Source organism: Chrysoperla carnea, chromosome 4, assembly GCF_905475395.1.
Source record: "Chrysoperla carnea chromosome 4, inChrCarn1.1, whole genome shotgun sequence".
NCBI lineage: Eukaryota > Metazoa > Arthropoda > Insecta > Neuroptera > Chrysopidae > Chrysoperla > Chrysoperla carnea.
The window spans coordinates 58,054,613-58,069,951 of NC_058340.1; positions in this window are offsets into that span (position 1 = coordinate 58,054,613).

Consider the following 15,339-nt stretch of genomic DNA (forward strand, 5'->3'; position numbering starts at 1 on the left):
ACTTTTTACCAATACCAATACTCAACTCTTATCAGTACAAAAATACATTTTTTAATACATTTTGTTTTATAGTTTTTTTTGAAAAGTTTCTAAAGAGCTTAGAAATCTTTGGTAAAAATCTTTCCAATTAAATAATTATTCACTCAAAAAGTGATAAAAGCAAAAAACTGATGTAAAACAATTGATTTTAAAACGCAAAAAATATTTCTATAATTCTAGGTTTGTCACCCCTCCGGTTTTGGATCCTGAGATGCCGATTTTTGAGCTACTTCTTCGATTTCAGGAAAAAACTACAAATATTTCGGATTTAAATGAAAAATAAAATTTTTCTTATCAAAAATTATGGTATTTAACTTAAATAAATTATTAATAATAAATCTAGAACTACATTCCTGCGGATCTACAGCATTTTTAAGATTATGTTTCAAGATAAATTGATTTAAAATTTCATGTTTAAAAATTTTGATAAGCTCAATAATTTCAATTTTGTTTTATATTTTCCGTTTTTGGACTACAAAATATCTATACTGTGCATATGAATTTCGAAAAATATCGAAAAAACGGGTAATTTAGAGTTTTCTCATAAGAAAAACGAAAATTTTGAAATTTCCGAATTGAAAGTCACTTAAAAGCGGAGACTTCGCTATAAAGAAAGATTTTGGAGATAACAGTTCTACCTAAATCCCTCTTTAATGTACATTTATTGAGTATTATTTCGACTTTATTGAGTATTATTTTTCAAATCGGTAATATCAAAACTATCGTTTATATATCATACGATGCCCTGCGAAATTTCAAGAATTTCAATTATCTTTTATAATAAAACCATAATCAAAGCCCATGGAGTGATTGATATATCTTTAGTTTCTGCACCGTCCATTGATAGGAAATTGCTTAATTATTCACTGGTTCCGTTTCTATACTGCTTTGTTTGCTGTCAACACCGTTTTTTTCTTTTCTATTCTTCATTGAACGATATTGCATCAACAAACTGCAATGACTTCCATTATTATACACAGCAAAAAAAGACAACTGATTTTCGTCGTTAGATAAGATAACTTTGTTGTGAAAATTATCCAGGGAAAACAGAAAGAAGAGATATAGAAATAGTGGATTTTCAAATTTCTCCTAAATACGATTATTAATGTATAAATAAACTTCCAGCGAAAAATGTTAGGTGTGTAGGCGCACATCTTACGCAGACATTAAACTTGAACTAGGTTTTCAAGTTCTATGAAAAGCTCGCTCTACTGCACAACTGGTAATCGATAGATGAACTCTTTAAATTAGAAAGTTGTTATTGATTAAAGAATTAACATTTTTTGTTCAAAATAATTTTCCACAAACTGTACAGTTTGGGCAAAAACGGGCTGAAAAGTTCTACCCAAATTTGTTTTTTCATATCCAAATTTATATTTTGTATAATTGTTTCTACGAAATCTAGACACTCAACAGAGATCATTTTTGTTAAAAATTTAATGGAACGCTCAAAACGGTAGATTTTTGGTCTCAATTACATTCTAAACTTTTCGGTTTACAAAAAAAATGTTTCAAACAAAAAATGGTTTCGTATTTATAAAGAACACCTTTCTATAATTTAAAGCATTCATCTGATGTTTGTCAGTTATGAATCAGAGTGAACCTGAAAACTTAGATCGAACTTGATGCCGGTATTAGATGAGTGCGTTTGAAACTAGCATTTTACTAGTGTCCGACCGAAGCTCGATTTTTAGCCGAAGCCGAAGCCGATTAATCGGCTACCGCCACAACCTTCGGCCGAAGTCGAAGCCGAGCCGAAGCCGAAGGTTTAAAAACATGATTTTAAAACTTTAATATTAAAGTTGATCTCTCTAAGTTGATTTAGAGGTTATGATCTTGAGAAGTTGATCTAGAAGTCAATCTAAAGATGATTAAAAAAATTACCTTGAAATTTATTTCAAAATAATAACATTTAGAACAATTCGTTCAATTCCGACGTTTGCTAAGAACCTTCGGCCAAAGTTTCGGCTTCGGCCTGAATTCAGGCCGAAGCCGAATGTTTGACCGAAGGTGTTTTTTTTTGGCCGAAGGTGGCCGAAGCCGAAGCCGAAGCTTCGGTCGGACATTTTACATTTGAAGCATTTTCCTCGATTAAATTATTTATCGAGTTTCAAGCATATGTTAAATTAAAAAAGCCTGTATATGATATACTTGACTAGCTTTTATCTACTAGCACGATACAGTCCTGGCTTATCTTGTCAATCATAAAAATCTCACAAAAGCATTCCTAAGTATAAAAAAATTTCATTGTAAAATATTTAAACTCTTCTAGTTTGGGTATGTGATAGAATTTTGTTTTAAATTTCACTGTCGTAAACTAAATTACTTAATGACCTCTCTATTATACACTTGAAAAGTAAAGCCAGCCCTGATACTAAAAGAGAATACGTATACATGTTTATAAGAGAGTTATCCAATCACGATGGTAAGTTTCAATTGGGTTATTACATTTTTTTTTTTGTGGACGTGTTGCCTGAGGCAATATACAAAAGTTAACAACTTAATTTCAGAGAGAAGATTGTTAGAACGTCCGTCTTGTTCTTTTATTTTTATTTTTTTTTATTATTATTATCTATCTATGGAGAAATAAATAACTGTGGAAATAAAATAAAGCTGTGTTGCGTGTGTATATGTTGTCGGCCATGTTGCCAAATAACCCAAGTATATAAACTTAGAAAGATTGTATCTCACATGCTGTGGCCAACATTTCTATTTTATCTTATTAACGAACACAGTACGGGGTCGAAAACATACTGATACTACAAAGTGTTAAGTTTGTTTTATATAATTTACAAAGACAAAAAAGTTAGGTATTTTTTGAATATTTAATTCTACTTAGGTATAAGAAATATTTCTTTATTTCAAAAGATGTCTTTACATTTTTATTACCATAAAATCTGCATAATGGCAAGCTTTTCTACGAAAATTCAAAAAGGTTGTTGATTTTTCGTTTGGCTGTATAATTTTACTATTCTCAAAGATTATATTGTCGTTAATTTTGACTCTTCGAGTCTTATATTATCTTATTAATGATATTTAAATATTTAAAAGATAAAACGAATTTAATTTTTGAAAATTATCTCGCGACAAAGTTTGTGTCGAATTTGCAGGTAATTTAATATCTACGAGAAATAAAATAGTAAGAAACCATATTTTCATGTAACTTGGAAACATAGTGAGGGGATTTGAAGAAAGGTGAAGTAAGTTTTAATAAGATTGACTTTGATTTGATTGTATTTTGTTGAATTGAGTATCAGTAGTCAACTCAAAATTGGATAAATCCGCAATTCAGAAATTTTTGGAGTAATATGAACTCTCTGTGCTCTACCATACTTCAGACATACTCGATCATGCATCCAGTGATAATTACTCTGCTTGTTACCTTCGAAATCTGAATTTTATACCATCTCAAGTTTAATCAAGAAAATAAACTGGTACGCTTTGTCTGTTTTCACCATTTGGAAATATTACTACCTTTCATCTATAGTATTCCTTTGTTTGGCAGTTTTTCTTGGTTGGAGATTTTTTAAACTCTGAACATTGAAATAAAATATAAGACAAGAAGCAAAGTTACACACAAAAATTGGTACACAAAGGTTCTCGCTTACAGTAAAACGAAAATATCGATACTAATAAAAGTTAATTTTACTAAAATTGTCTAACAATAAATGTTAAGAAGTTTACAAAGTATTTTGGGGAGAACAAGAAGTTTACAGTTTCTATGTAAGTTTTAGTAAAATGGAAATAATTACTATGTCAAAATTTTTAAATAAATTATACTACAATTTTTCACCTGATCATATTTTCTGGAAGTTGAACTTTTACAAAAGTACTTTTTTGTGAAATTGTTACACGATAGCGCCTTTTTGGTAGCGTTTTAACTCCAGAAACCCTATTTTCTGATAATTTAAATGGTTACCGCGCAATGACGAAAAAACGAGGGTAAATTCAGTACGGAAAAATTTACTGTACGCCTCGGCCAGCAAATTCCATAGTCGTCGGGGAACGTATTGCTTTTCCTACTAAATACACAAACTACTATTTTAATGTTCTAAGCCTAAAACTTGAAATTTCTCGGTTACTATACTAAATAAATGAAAAAATTGACAATAAATAAATTAATCAGTTATTAATCTGGTCTTTGAAAGTCATATCTGCGACTTAAATTTTTTTCTTTGAAAATTGTTGCTGTGTATCTGTTGCAAATATTTACTGATTTTTATTTACGAGATTTATGTCATAGAATTATAATAACCGTCATATAATTACTATTGAAGAAGGCGACGGTAAAAATAGAAGAAGTTTTGAATATAAAATTACTTTTAATTAATTTCAATAGATTTGAATCACTCTGTAAATATTCAAAAATAATGTATTTGGTGTCTGCCTATCATACATTTTAATGTCTTCATATTCTTCTTCGAGTTTTTTTATTTTAAATACATATATATACAAAAATTCCAATTAATGTTCTTTTAATGACAATAATCGATATTAAAGAAATTAGAATCAATACAAAAAACCTGAATTATTTATGTACAAAGTATTTCTGTAAATGATCAAATTGATACATTAAAAAACAACATTATAATTTTTAAGGCTTGAGGTTGTTCGATTACTTTACAATAAATCAAAATGTAATGAACAATTTTTCAAATCGTTAAAAATAAAAAAATGTTTATTGAAGCACGTAAAAAGTACTAGTTTATGGTAAAAATGTTTGAATATCTGCATATATCAAATTGAATCATGAAAGAATAATGTTTTTTTACATCTAAAGGTTGTTCGATAAGTTCAAAATTAAAAAAATCGTCCATTCCAATTTCATTCCATATTTTTCGGAGGATACATCATATCTTTTGCACAATTTCAGAAACTTTTGATAATGGTATAAATAGGGGCACATGCAAAATAGAAATGTTTTAAAAACTAAGGCTCAGGTGATAAATTGTGAAGCAATATAGTTTTCAATCAAAAATCACTCAGCTCATTTAATTTTTCTTCCTATAATATTCGTTTCGAGCAAAGTGGGTGGAGAAGGTAATTGAAGAAATTGTGAAAATAAAAGTCGAAATTGCATAAAAAATATTTTTTGAGGATGTACGAGCACCAAGCCTAATCAATTCTGAACATTGCAGGGGCGGGGGGTTGCCCGATTGTTTAAATAAAAAAATTAGTTCAAAAGTAGACGTATTTAAACTTGGTTTTATGGTAAAACGGTGGATGGATGATGTTTTCATAGATTCCTCTAAAACTAGTCGATGGAAAATTAAAAAAAACTATTTAAATTGATGTTAAAACCTTATTTAAAAAATACATATTTTCAATTTTAATGGTGAATTATATTTTAACTTGACAATATAAGACGAAAAGTAAGAATACGATTTTTCGATATCTGGAGTAATTTTCAAAATATTGAAAATTGAAAATTTTGTTTAATTATTTAGCTTCCATGAAGTTATTTATACAATCATGAAGTTATAACAAAATTCATCATCAAAGTTGAAAATAATGTACAAATAATCTCAATCCTAAATCTTAAATTGCCTTGATGTACTATCTTTAATGGGATATACTTTAAATAAAAATGACGAATCTTGAAGGAATTTATTTCGAAATTCGTAGAATTTTATGAATCGGTTATATATCTACTACACTAACAATCTTACTAAATTGCCCGGACAATTCAAATTTCTCCACTACAAAGCGTTAATGACCGAACAACCTATGACTCTAATAAAATTTTTCTTTGTTTTATCTTTGAATTCTTATTGTAATCAGAACATAATTTTTTTTATTGATATTATACTATATATATAGTTATTAGCCAACGGCCATACCTTTTGAAAACGACCGGTACGATTGGCTTTTTTATAAAAACAGCATCATATTATTATCAAGTGTGGAACCAATTATCTATAACTTATGATGTGCCTACCTTGTGTATATTGTGGTTTCAATGTAAAAGGGAGTAAAACGAGGTAGTAATAAGAATTGGTTTTGTTTTTTTATTAACTGTATGTTATTATTATTTCAACCAATCATTGTCTGTATAAGCTATTAGAGATACCTAGATTACGTTATAATAATCCGTATAGAATAATGTATATAACATAGATACGATGATGTATCTATCATCCGATGTAGCTGTAGTATATACTGGTCGATATCGATATACAAAATAACAAGACTTTTATCTTAATTTAAAGGTTACAGGGCTGGCATTTTCTAAGAAATTTTTAGCTTTTCAATATACCGAAATAAACTAAGACTCTAGTACAAAAATTGTATGCTTAATTTGACTTTGCAGAGTGTTGAATACACTGTTGGTGTTGTACGGATAATAACATTTCCAAGTTTATTAATTAATAAAATTCAACTCATGTAGCCTAACTTATGGGGACTATCGACAGAAGTAAAACTTAAACTTAAACCTTCGACCTAGCTGTAGCCTTTGGCAGCGGAGCTCGCTAAATACCTATTCACAGTAAATGAGAATTATAAAAAATATCTCAGTAATATTCAAATAGCTGTTCACAATTCTAGATAAATATGATGGAAGTACAAACAAATACATTTGAATAGTAAAATCGAAAGTAATATATTATTTCTATGCGTTTCCACCATTTATTTTATGAGTTTTAATGTTTTGGCGCGGAGCCCTGAAAAACATTGATAGTGGACCGAATTGTGAATCTAAACCATTCTCGTATTCACTTGAACACTCACACAAAATTTCATCAAAAGTAAGCTGAAGTTAAAGCTAAAAATAAGTTGAAGAACAATATTTTACCAACACTTCCTGAACGATAATAATATTATTTTGATGATTATTTAGATATATGGAATAACTTCTCATATTCTTTGAAATATTATGAAAATTGAAAATGTTTTAAAAGTTATCAGTCACTGTCACCAGTAAATTAATATTAAAATGTATATACAAAAATAAAGAAACTTTCAAGAACTCCGAGGACCTCAGTGTAGAAACTAATATTCCCGTGTTGATTTACTTTAAAAGTAAGAATTATTATACATTTGAACTTTTTTCGCTACTTCCAAGTTGACCTAAACTTATAAACTTTTGAACTCAATTTCCAAAACCAAAAATACAAAAAATTTTAACTAAGCACATTTAAATATTATCTATATTATCTTTATAGAACTTCAGGCAATTTGTGGCCTTCTAAAAATTGTTTTATATATCACATGAGTTACAAGACGGCTCAAAATCTTCTTTTTTGAAAAATGTTTCAGAAAATACACAGAAATAGATTAAAAATTCATTGTCCTACTCTACTCATTTCCACCTCAGTCCATACGAAAATCAGTTCAAATTTTGTAAATGTCTTTTAAATGCTAAGATTAGTGGAAAAAGTGTCAGGCACCTCTTTTGGAAATCGTTCAACTTACTCTTTACAAAAATATGTGTTGAGATTTACACGTTCAATAAATGGCAAGATATGATTTTTTTCATATTGGGTTGAGGTAAAAATGAAAACTTTGATGAGGAGGATTTTGCTATTAATATTAATAACTTATATTTAGAAATAATTTTCTAGAAGTGCACAACAACCACTTTTTCGGTATCGAAATAAAAAAAGAAATGATCGATTGGTAGTCTTAAATCTTTCTTTATTAACTATGGCTTCAATCCTTCAATGCACATGTTCCTTTGAACTCTGTAAACATAGAGGTAAGTAAAATAATTGACTGTGTGATGACATGTCATCATCAGAAAACAATTTGAACAAAAACCAATAAAATGGATTTTAAAATATTTGAATAGATTTAGATAATAATAAAAATACATATAGTCCTATCCTATCGTTAAAATGGAATCCATTTATATTATTCTTTTAAACAATCACTTTTCCTAAATACTTTTGTGTCATTGATGGATAATGGATAGATTTTTAGCATTAGCACCGTTAAATTTAAATACAATAATGTTTTAAAAAGTATTTTTGTATATCTATACCTAAAAATTTTATTTTTATTTTATTTTACTTGAACAATACAATAGTTTGATTATATTATTATTTTGTGGAATACTGTATGGAATGGAAATAACAATGCTGACATAGAACAGACACCCTGTTTACCAAATTTATTTGAAAAAAAAGAAGTGAAACTTATTTATGTGGATTTATTCTCATAAAATATATATATATTTTTCTTTTTTCTAACACATTTTTTACTTCGGACATAATATATTAGGGGGCGTCCATAAATTACGTGAGGTGTTTTTTTAAATTTTCTGTCCCCCCCCTCTCCCCTTGGTGAGATGTCGTGAGGTTTTAGTCAACCCCCTCCCCCGTCCCCCAATCTCACGTGAGATTTTTCAGAATGTGGGTTTATTACGTAAACGCGTTAGATTGTTTATTGTAAAAAGAAAAAAACAATTTGGTTTGTGCTTTTATTTACGACTAGTTAAGACATATTAACGTCGAAGTATGAATGAAATAATTTTTTTCCGAACGAATTAGTGAATAATCGTAATCATATTACGTTAACGCTTAAGATTAAATTTTAAACATGTACATACAATTTGGATTAAATTCAACAAAATAGTATAATATTTTTTTGTTTCAATCAGAAAAAAAAATTGCGTGATATTTGTCGAGACCCCCCCTCTCCCCAACGTGAGATTAGATGATATTTGACTCGACCCCCTCCCCCCCTTAATCATCTCACGTAATTTATGGACGCCCCCTTAGCATGCTATGAATTATAAACTTTGCCTCTACAGTCTACACTTCGACACTCTATAACAGGAATGAGCGAGTTACTTTAAGTCGAAATCACCATTGTTATAACTTTATTGTGTGACATAAACTTTACTGTGTGTCTCTTTATCCAAGTCCGTATAGCTCATAGAGGTGGAAACGAGACGGGTATACGAATCTTCTACCTATCTGAGTTTCTCTAATAGTAATGAGAGGTAGAAAAGAAATGTTGTCTCTCTGTCTTACTCGTATTTTAGGTTGTTGCTGGTTAGGTTGTCACTGTCTTATTCTAATTTTAAGTGAGGATTGCGAGTGACTCTAAGTCACATTTGCCCATGCCTGCTCTACAGGGCCGGTTTAAGAAACCTTGATGGCCTGAGCAAATTATAAAAAAGAACGAGAGGTGTCTTGAGACACCCGGTAGGAACTATATTCCTTTCTTACCTGGGTACATTATAAATGTAGTGCTTACTTTTTTTTTACAAGATATTTTCTGAATATTTAAGGCATTAATTTTAGAAGCCAAACACTTGTTTGATTTGACATATTTCTGATTTAGTAGTCAACCCAATCTGTGCGTTCATTACGTTTAGTTTGATCAAGATATTTATTATGACATAACATAAACATTTCATTGTAGTTACTTTAAATTATCTCTTTTATCTTTAACTTCTGTAACTCTATTTTTTTAAATGATAAAACATAAAATTTTGCCAAAAAATACAAATTGACAGTTAATTAATACAAATGTTTTTGCATTTTCTCAAAATTCATGGTAAGCTTAATCGATTGAAAAAGCTTTAGTTTCTTAGGTAATCTACATGTCAGTTTTTTATTTCGTTTTTTGGTTTTACATCCCAACCAATAAACAAACCTGAATGGTAATTAAACTAAATTGGAAGTACTTATAAATAAAATGTAAGCATTACATGAAATACATTTCTATTAAAAAATATACGATATAACGAGTATCCTAGAAAGTATCTTATATGTTATGTGTCAAGATATCTTCATATTTTTAAATCAGCTGGGTGAGTCACGTTGAAAAAAAAAAAGAAGAGAGTATACCGGGGCAACCATTCAAAACCATTTTTTACTTCAGTTATTTTCTCGTAGTATTTGATTATAGTATTTCAGGAGATACAGCAAGTTAAAGTCAAAAGTGTCAAGTTTACTTTGGCGACGAACAACTAAGTAAAAAAAAAAAAGAATTTGTATCAAAAATCATTAAAACAAATGATGAACTTACGAATCTTATAGTATCCATTATTTTCCAATGTCGATCAATAACACAGTAGTTCAGAACAACCTTTTAAAATCAAAAGTGTCAATTTTGTTTTAATACAACGAATAATTGGATCAAAAAACGGAATATATAAACAGCCATTTGGATAATTTCTTTCACACAACTACCGAAAAAAATTCACAGGGGCTCGTAAAATTATGGACTTGTGATTTAAAACCTGGGCTTTGGATGGTCCTGATCATTATTACTTTCCGAAAGTTTGATGTGTTTAAATTCAAGAATCAAATTTGAAAATCTCGCGAACAAGATGCTGCCTCTTCCCTTCCCTGAATCTGAAATATCTCTTGTTAATAGAATTATTATTCACTTTTACTGAAATATATTCCTCAATATTTGTCAAGTTTTATGAACTAAAATATTCAATTCCAATTTCTTATTCTTTATACGTATTCTGATATTTTTGAGAGGATAGAAGACATCGGATATTGAAGAAAATTATATTGTATATCTATCTCCATTTGTATACGTAGTTAGAAAACAATAGTAGATATATACGTATCGTATATAAAGGAAGATGTATTTATGACCATTCGATTATCCTTGGACAGGTGTTGGGTTATCAATTCTAAAGTGATTGATGATTAGGTTGTTGTAACAACAAAATACATTCACACTCAAAAATTTTTATTTTCATCTTCTTTTACAAAGTCTGACAGATTTTATAGGCGTGGTGAGTTTGTTTCTTCTCCTATTTTTTTCGTTTTTGTTTAATGTAAAATAGAGATAATTACAAATTACAATTTATTAAATTTCTGATAGAACGTAATTTTATTCAACCCGAAAATTTAATTTATGTTTTGTGTTGTCGTAATAATATTTTAACACCATTTCAAAGAGACGTAAGTGTGTGTTTTGCCGAGAGAAATTTAGAATTTTAGGAAAATATGATAAATTTAGTAATTTTTGATTAAGTAGTATTCTTGAATATGTTTCAAGAAAATTCGTTTGAAGATCATAACCTCTTTTCTAGTTGTTTTCGGATACGGAATCCTAAACTCGAACCTGAATACATAGTTAAAAATACTCAAATTACCTTCCAAACAAACAAGAATCAAAATCGGTTAATCCATTTAGGACCTACCATACCATAGGCGGCCAAACAGATACTTTTAATTCATATCACCACTCTTTTTTAGCCGAGATTTAAAAATGTAACAAATAAAATTGAATAAAAAATTTTTTATAAATAAGAAAAGTGATGGAAAAGTAAAATATTTTGATATTTATTTATATATCAGAAAGTTATTTGTCTGACGTCTTCGCATCATATTCACTTAGACCATTATAGGTACCCAAAAATTCTCAAAAGTACACGTGAAGTTTTTTTGGAAAATAAAGTCGTAAAATTTTATGTTTCTACACAAAATATAAAAAAGGATCATTATTATTAATTAATATTCATGACTTTACACAAAACCTGTGAAGTATTTTTATGTATTTTATTATAATACGTTGTACCTTCACTCACAGTGCAAACCATAAGTTCATTCCATATGATGTGTTTATTATTATTTTATAGTCGTTATTATGGGATAAAGTGGTACAGTCTATACGAAATGTTATTTACTGGACAATCATTTCTCTGTCACTCTGTAATTAAGTATGCTACGAGTTAATTGATGTATACTATCAGGTCTGGCTAAGCGATAAAGACACAGTCGAAACGACCAAAATATACGAAACATAGAATATATTCAATATAAAGGGTACACAGATAATTAAAGATACCAAGCTATAAGAAAATAAGGAAAATGCGAGCTTCTACATTAAATTTCTATCAAAAAATTCCTTTACAGTTTTGAATGTTCCATTTATGAGATACGATATGTGTATTATCTTTTCTAACAAAATATACTCGTTTACTATTCGTAGTCGCAGAAACGCAGCACTTTCGAAAAACAGTAAAGCGGATATGAATGCGATTTTCAGCATTGGATTCGTTAAGGTGTCAGAAAATTTTAAGGCTAAAATTGATTTATAAGAGAGAAAATATGCAATTTGCATAAATAATATGCAGTTTATAATTGCTGAACACGAATATGGTGAGTGAATTGGTTTCCAAGGTGTATGATGACTAGGGTAAATGGTATCCCCGTCGTCTCTTGGAGTTTCTAGGAAATTCGTTATATAATCAGCCCAAATTCGTTAATCGTCGGTTTTTGTAGTCGCTGAAGACTAATTTTGCGTCAGAATTTGTTTCCGATGTAGCTTGGGCTCAATCAATTTGAATAGTAAAATTTTCTGACGCCCTAACGAATCGAATGCAGAAAACCGCATTCAAATCCGTCTTAATGTTCAAGTTTATCGAACTTTGATTATTTCTAGTGTTTCGTTTCCGCGACTATCGTGCACTATTCGTGAAAAAAGCGTGTTATTGTACTTTATACTTAGACATCGTATGCGTACATATACAAATACACACACAGCTGCATATTTATAAATAGTTTTTTAAGTTTATCTTTTAAACAAGACCAACAAGAACCATTTTCTTTGTTCAAAAAAATCGACATAAATTAAGGTATTTTTCAGTTCTTTTTGAACTAAATTTTAGTCAAAATAATAGATTTGTTAATTGACGAGTAAAAAATTTTGAATTTATTCTTAAAGTAGAGATTATTTTTAACATCTACTAAAAATTGTTTATTTCATTCTTTAAAAAAATGGATTTACAGAAATTTTAAAGTCCACTTTCATGACTCATATTCGCCTATATTAGAATTTCTTATGATTCATTTTAAACCTTTAAGTTATAAAATCGCATAAAAACTGTATTAAATAACAAAATGGATAAAAATCGGATTAACAAAAAAGAACATTTGAATAAATTAGAATTTATACTTGATTATGTAAAAGCCATATGGCTACAGTGTAGGAGGGAAGTTGGGCTATAAAAAACCCAAAAGAAATATATTATGTAATATGTTACATGTATGATAAACTTTTGAACTTTTTCAAGAATAGACAATTTTAGGTATATTTGAATGTACAGAACGATACATAATAAATGTAGTTGTACAGTATGATACAGCATAAATTCTGCAACGAAATTTTATTCAAATTTAATTTCAACTTTAACAATTAATTTATTTTTAATATTTTTATCATCGAAGAAAAAAAAATCTTCCCTCAAAGGATATTTGAAAAATACTATTTTTTTTTTTTAAATTTACATCTAATTTTTTGGTGTTTTATCAACATTCACTTTTAATATTATTTCACTTAGTTAATTTCGAAAATTGTTGAAACTATGGATTCTTACTGCATATTTATTACTTTGGAACTAAGCAGACGGGTATTATTTTCCGAGCTAAAAGTTGCTGTATATATATAGTCCATATACAGCTTATTTACTTTCGAAGTTTTGGGAATAATTTCTTCTGTTCAGTTACATTTTTAAGTACATATATGTCTCCTAGTTTTCCATTGTTCGTGGATTTTCATGAATTTGCAACGGTAACATAATTATTTATGGAAAAATCAATCACCATTTATGATACACAAAACGATCTCTAAACGTAGTTTTTAATGTTTTCGTAAATTCTACCAACTGTAGATTCTCACCGCATACTTGTTTCCCACAACCGGCTTGCCAGATCGGCGCCTTAATTAAATATATTTTTAAAGCTATTAATTTCTTATCTTTATCATTTCTTTAAAAGGAGGAAAAAATGAATCATGGTAATTTCGCTTCCTCATTGGTGCATGGTCTATGATATATGTTGTTAAGCCCTAGACCAAGAACAGTTGAGCATTTCATAATTTGTGCTGTAATTATTTTGGATTAGGGTTAGAAAAATCAATACACCTACTATGTTTAGGTTTGCTTTCCAAAAAGATTATCCACTTATTTATGATATGATATACATACTTAGAATCTCAACTATACCTCTGTGTTCTTTATACAAATATTTAAACAAAAACAACATTATGCACAGCTGTACTATTCTCTTTTTCTATTTTAAACCAAATTGTATAAAATAGAAACATATTCTTATTCTACCAAAAAAATAGTAACAGAATTTATTATACAATTGACCTTATAAACGCTTTAGTAATCTTTGGCTCCAAAACCTGCTGTGAAGTCCGATCGATAAAGATGTCAAGTTTTATATGTTTTGAAGGCGGAGTTTGGCCCTTTTTATATTGTATATATTTTTTTTTTGTAAGTAATATTTTTTACTCTTCTGTGTACTAAAGTACTATACATTTTTTTTTGACTAGCTGCAGCTGTTTTTATAATATTAAAAAAGTTTCTAATTTAAATTTGTTTTAATTTTGTAACAACCTAATTCTTATTTGTTGGAAAAAAGGTGAGATAGATGGTAGCCCTTTCAATTTTATAGAAGAACATTTTAAGAGAAAAAGATAAGCAAAGTACAAAAATTTTATGAAACTCCATAAAATAAATGAAACTCAATATAATTGAGAAAAATTATCAAATTCTAAATCGCATAGAGATAATACCATAGAGCGGCAAAGTCGTTGCCAAACAGTTGATTGCAATAAAGAAGAATAGATAAAGTAAGCGCATAAAGCAGTAGACAGGCAAATAAACACAGATAAATTAAGCGTGCATAGCTGTCTTTGTCTCTCTGATACTTCTCTCTTATATGCCTAGAATTTCTGCCTCTTTCTACTTCTCTCACTGCGATCAAGAATTCACTTATTGCGTTTCCTATGTCTATACCAGGCATGGGCGACTTATTTTAAGGCGTAGTCACCATTGTTATAACTTTATTGTGTGCCATAAACTTTATTGTGTGTCTCTTCCTCTAAGTCCACAATTCTCAGTTAGATATGTAGTCCTTCTACCTATCTCAGTTTCTCTAATAGTAATGAAAAAAAATGTTGTCTCTCTTTCTTACTCGTATTTTTGGTTGTCTCTGGTTAGGTTATCACTGTCTTACTCGTATTTTAGATACAAAAGTCTGAGGGATATTTCTAAGCTAATTGATTATTAGATCATTTGTAGATTTAAGCCCACGAACGTAGGAAAGTGATTTAAACCTGAGGAACGATCTTATTGTTTAACTTTTACTGAAGAATTTGTTTATCTGAATTGAAATGTTTTTAAAAAAATTTTGAATTTTCAGGCATTATTGATCTGTGACTGAAAATTTTGTTTCTAGTTTTACATAACATAGTATTTACATAATTCCGATCTCCATTTGATATTAATGTGATGTTTTGAAAGCTTCAAACATAAATTCTTATTAAAACAGTATTTATGTATTTTCTTGTCAGGGAACATCCATAAATTACGTA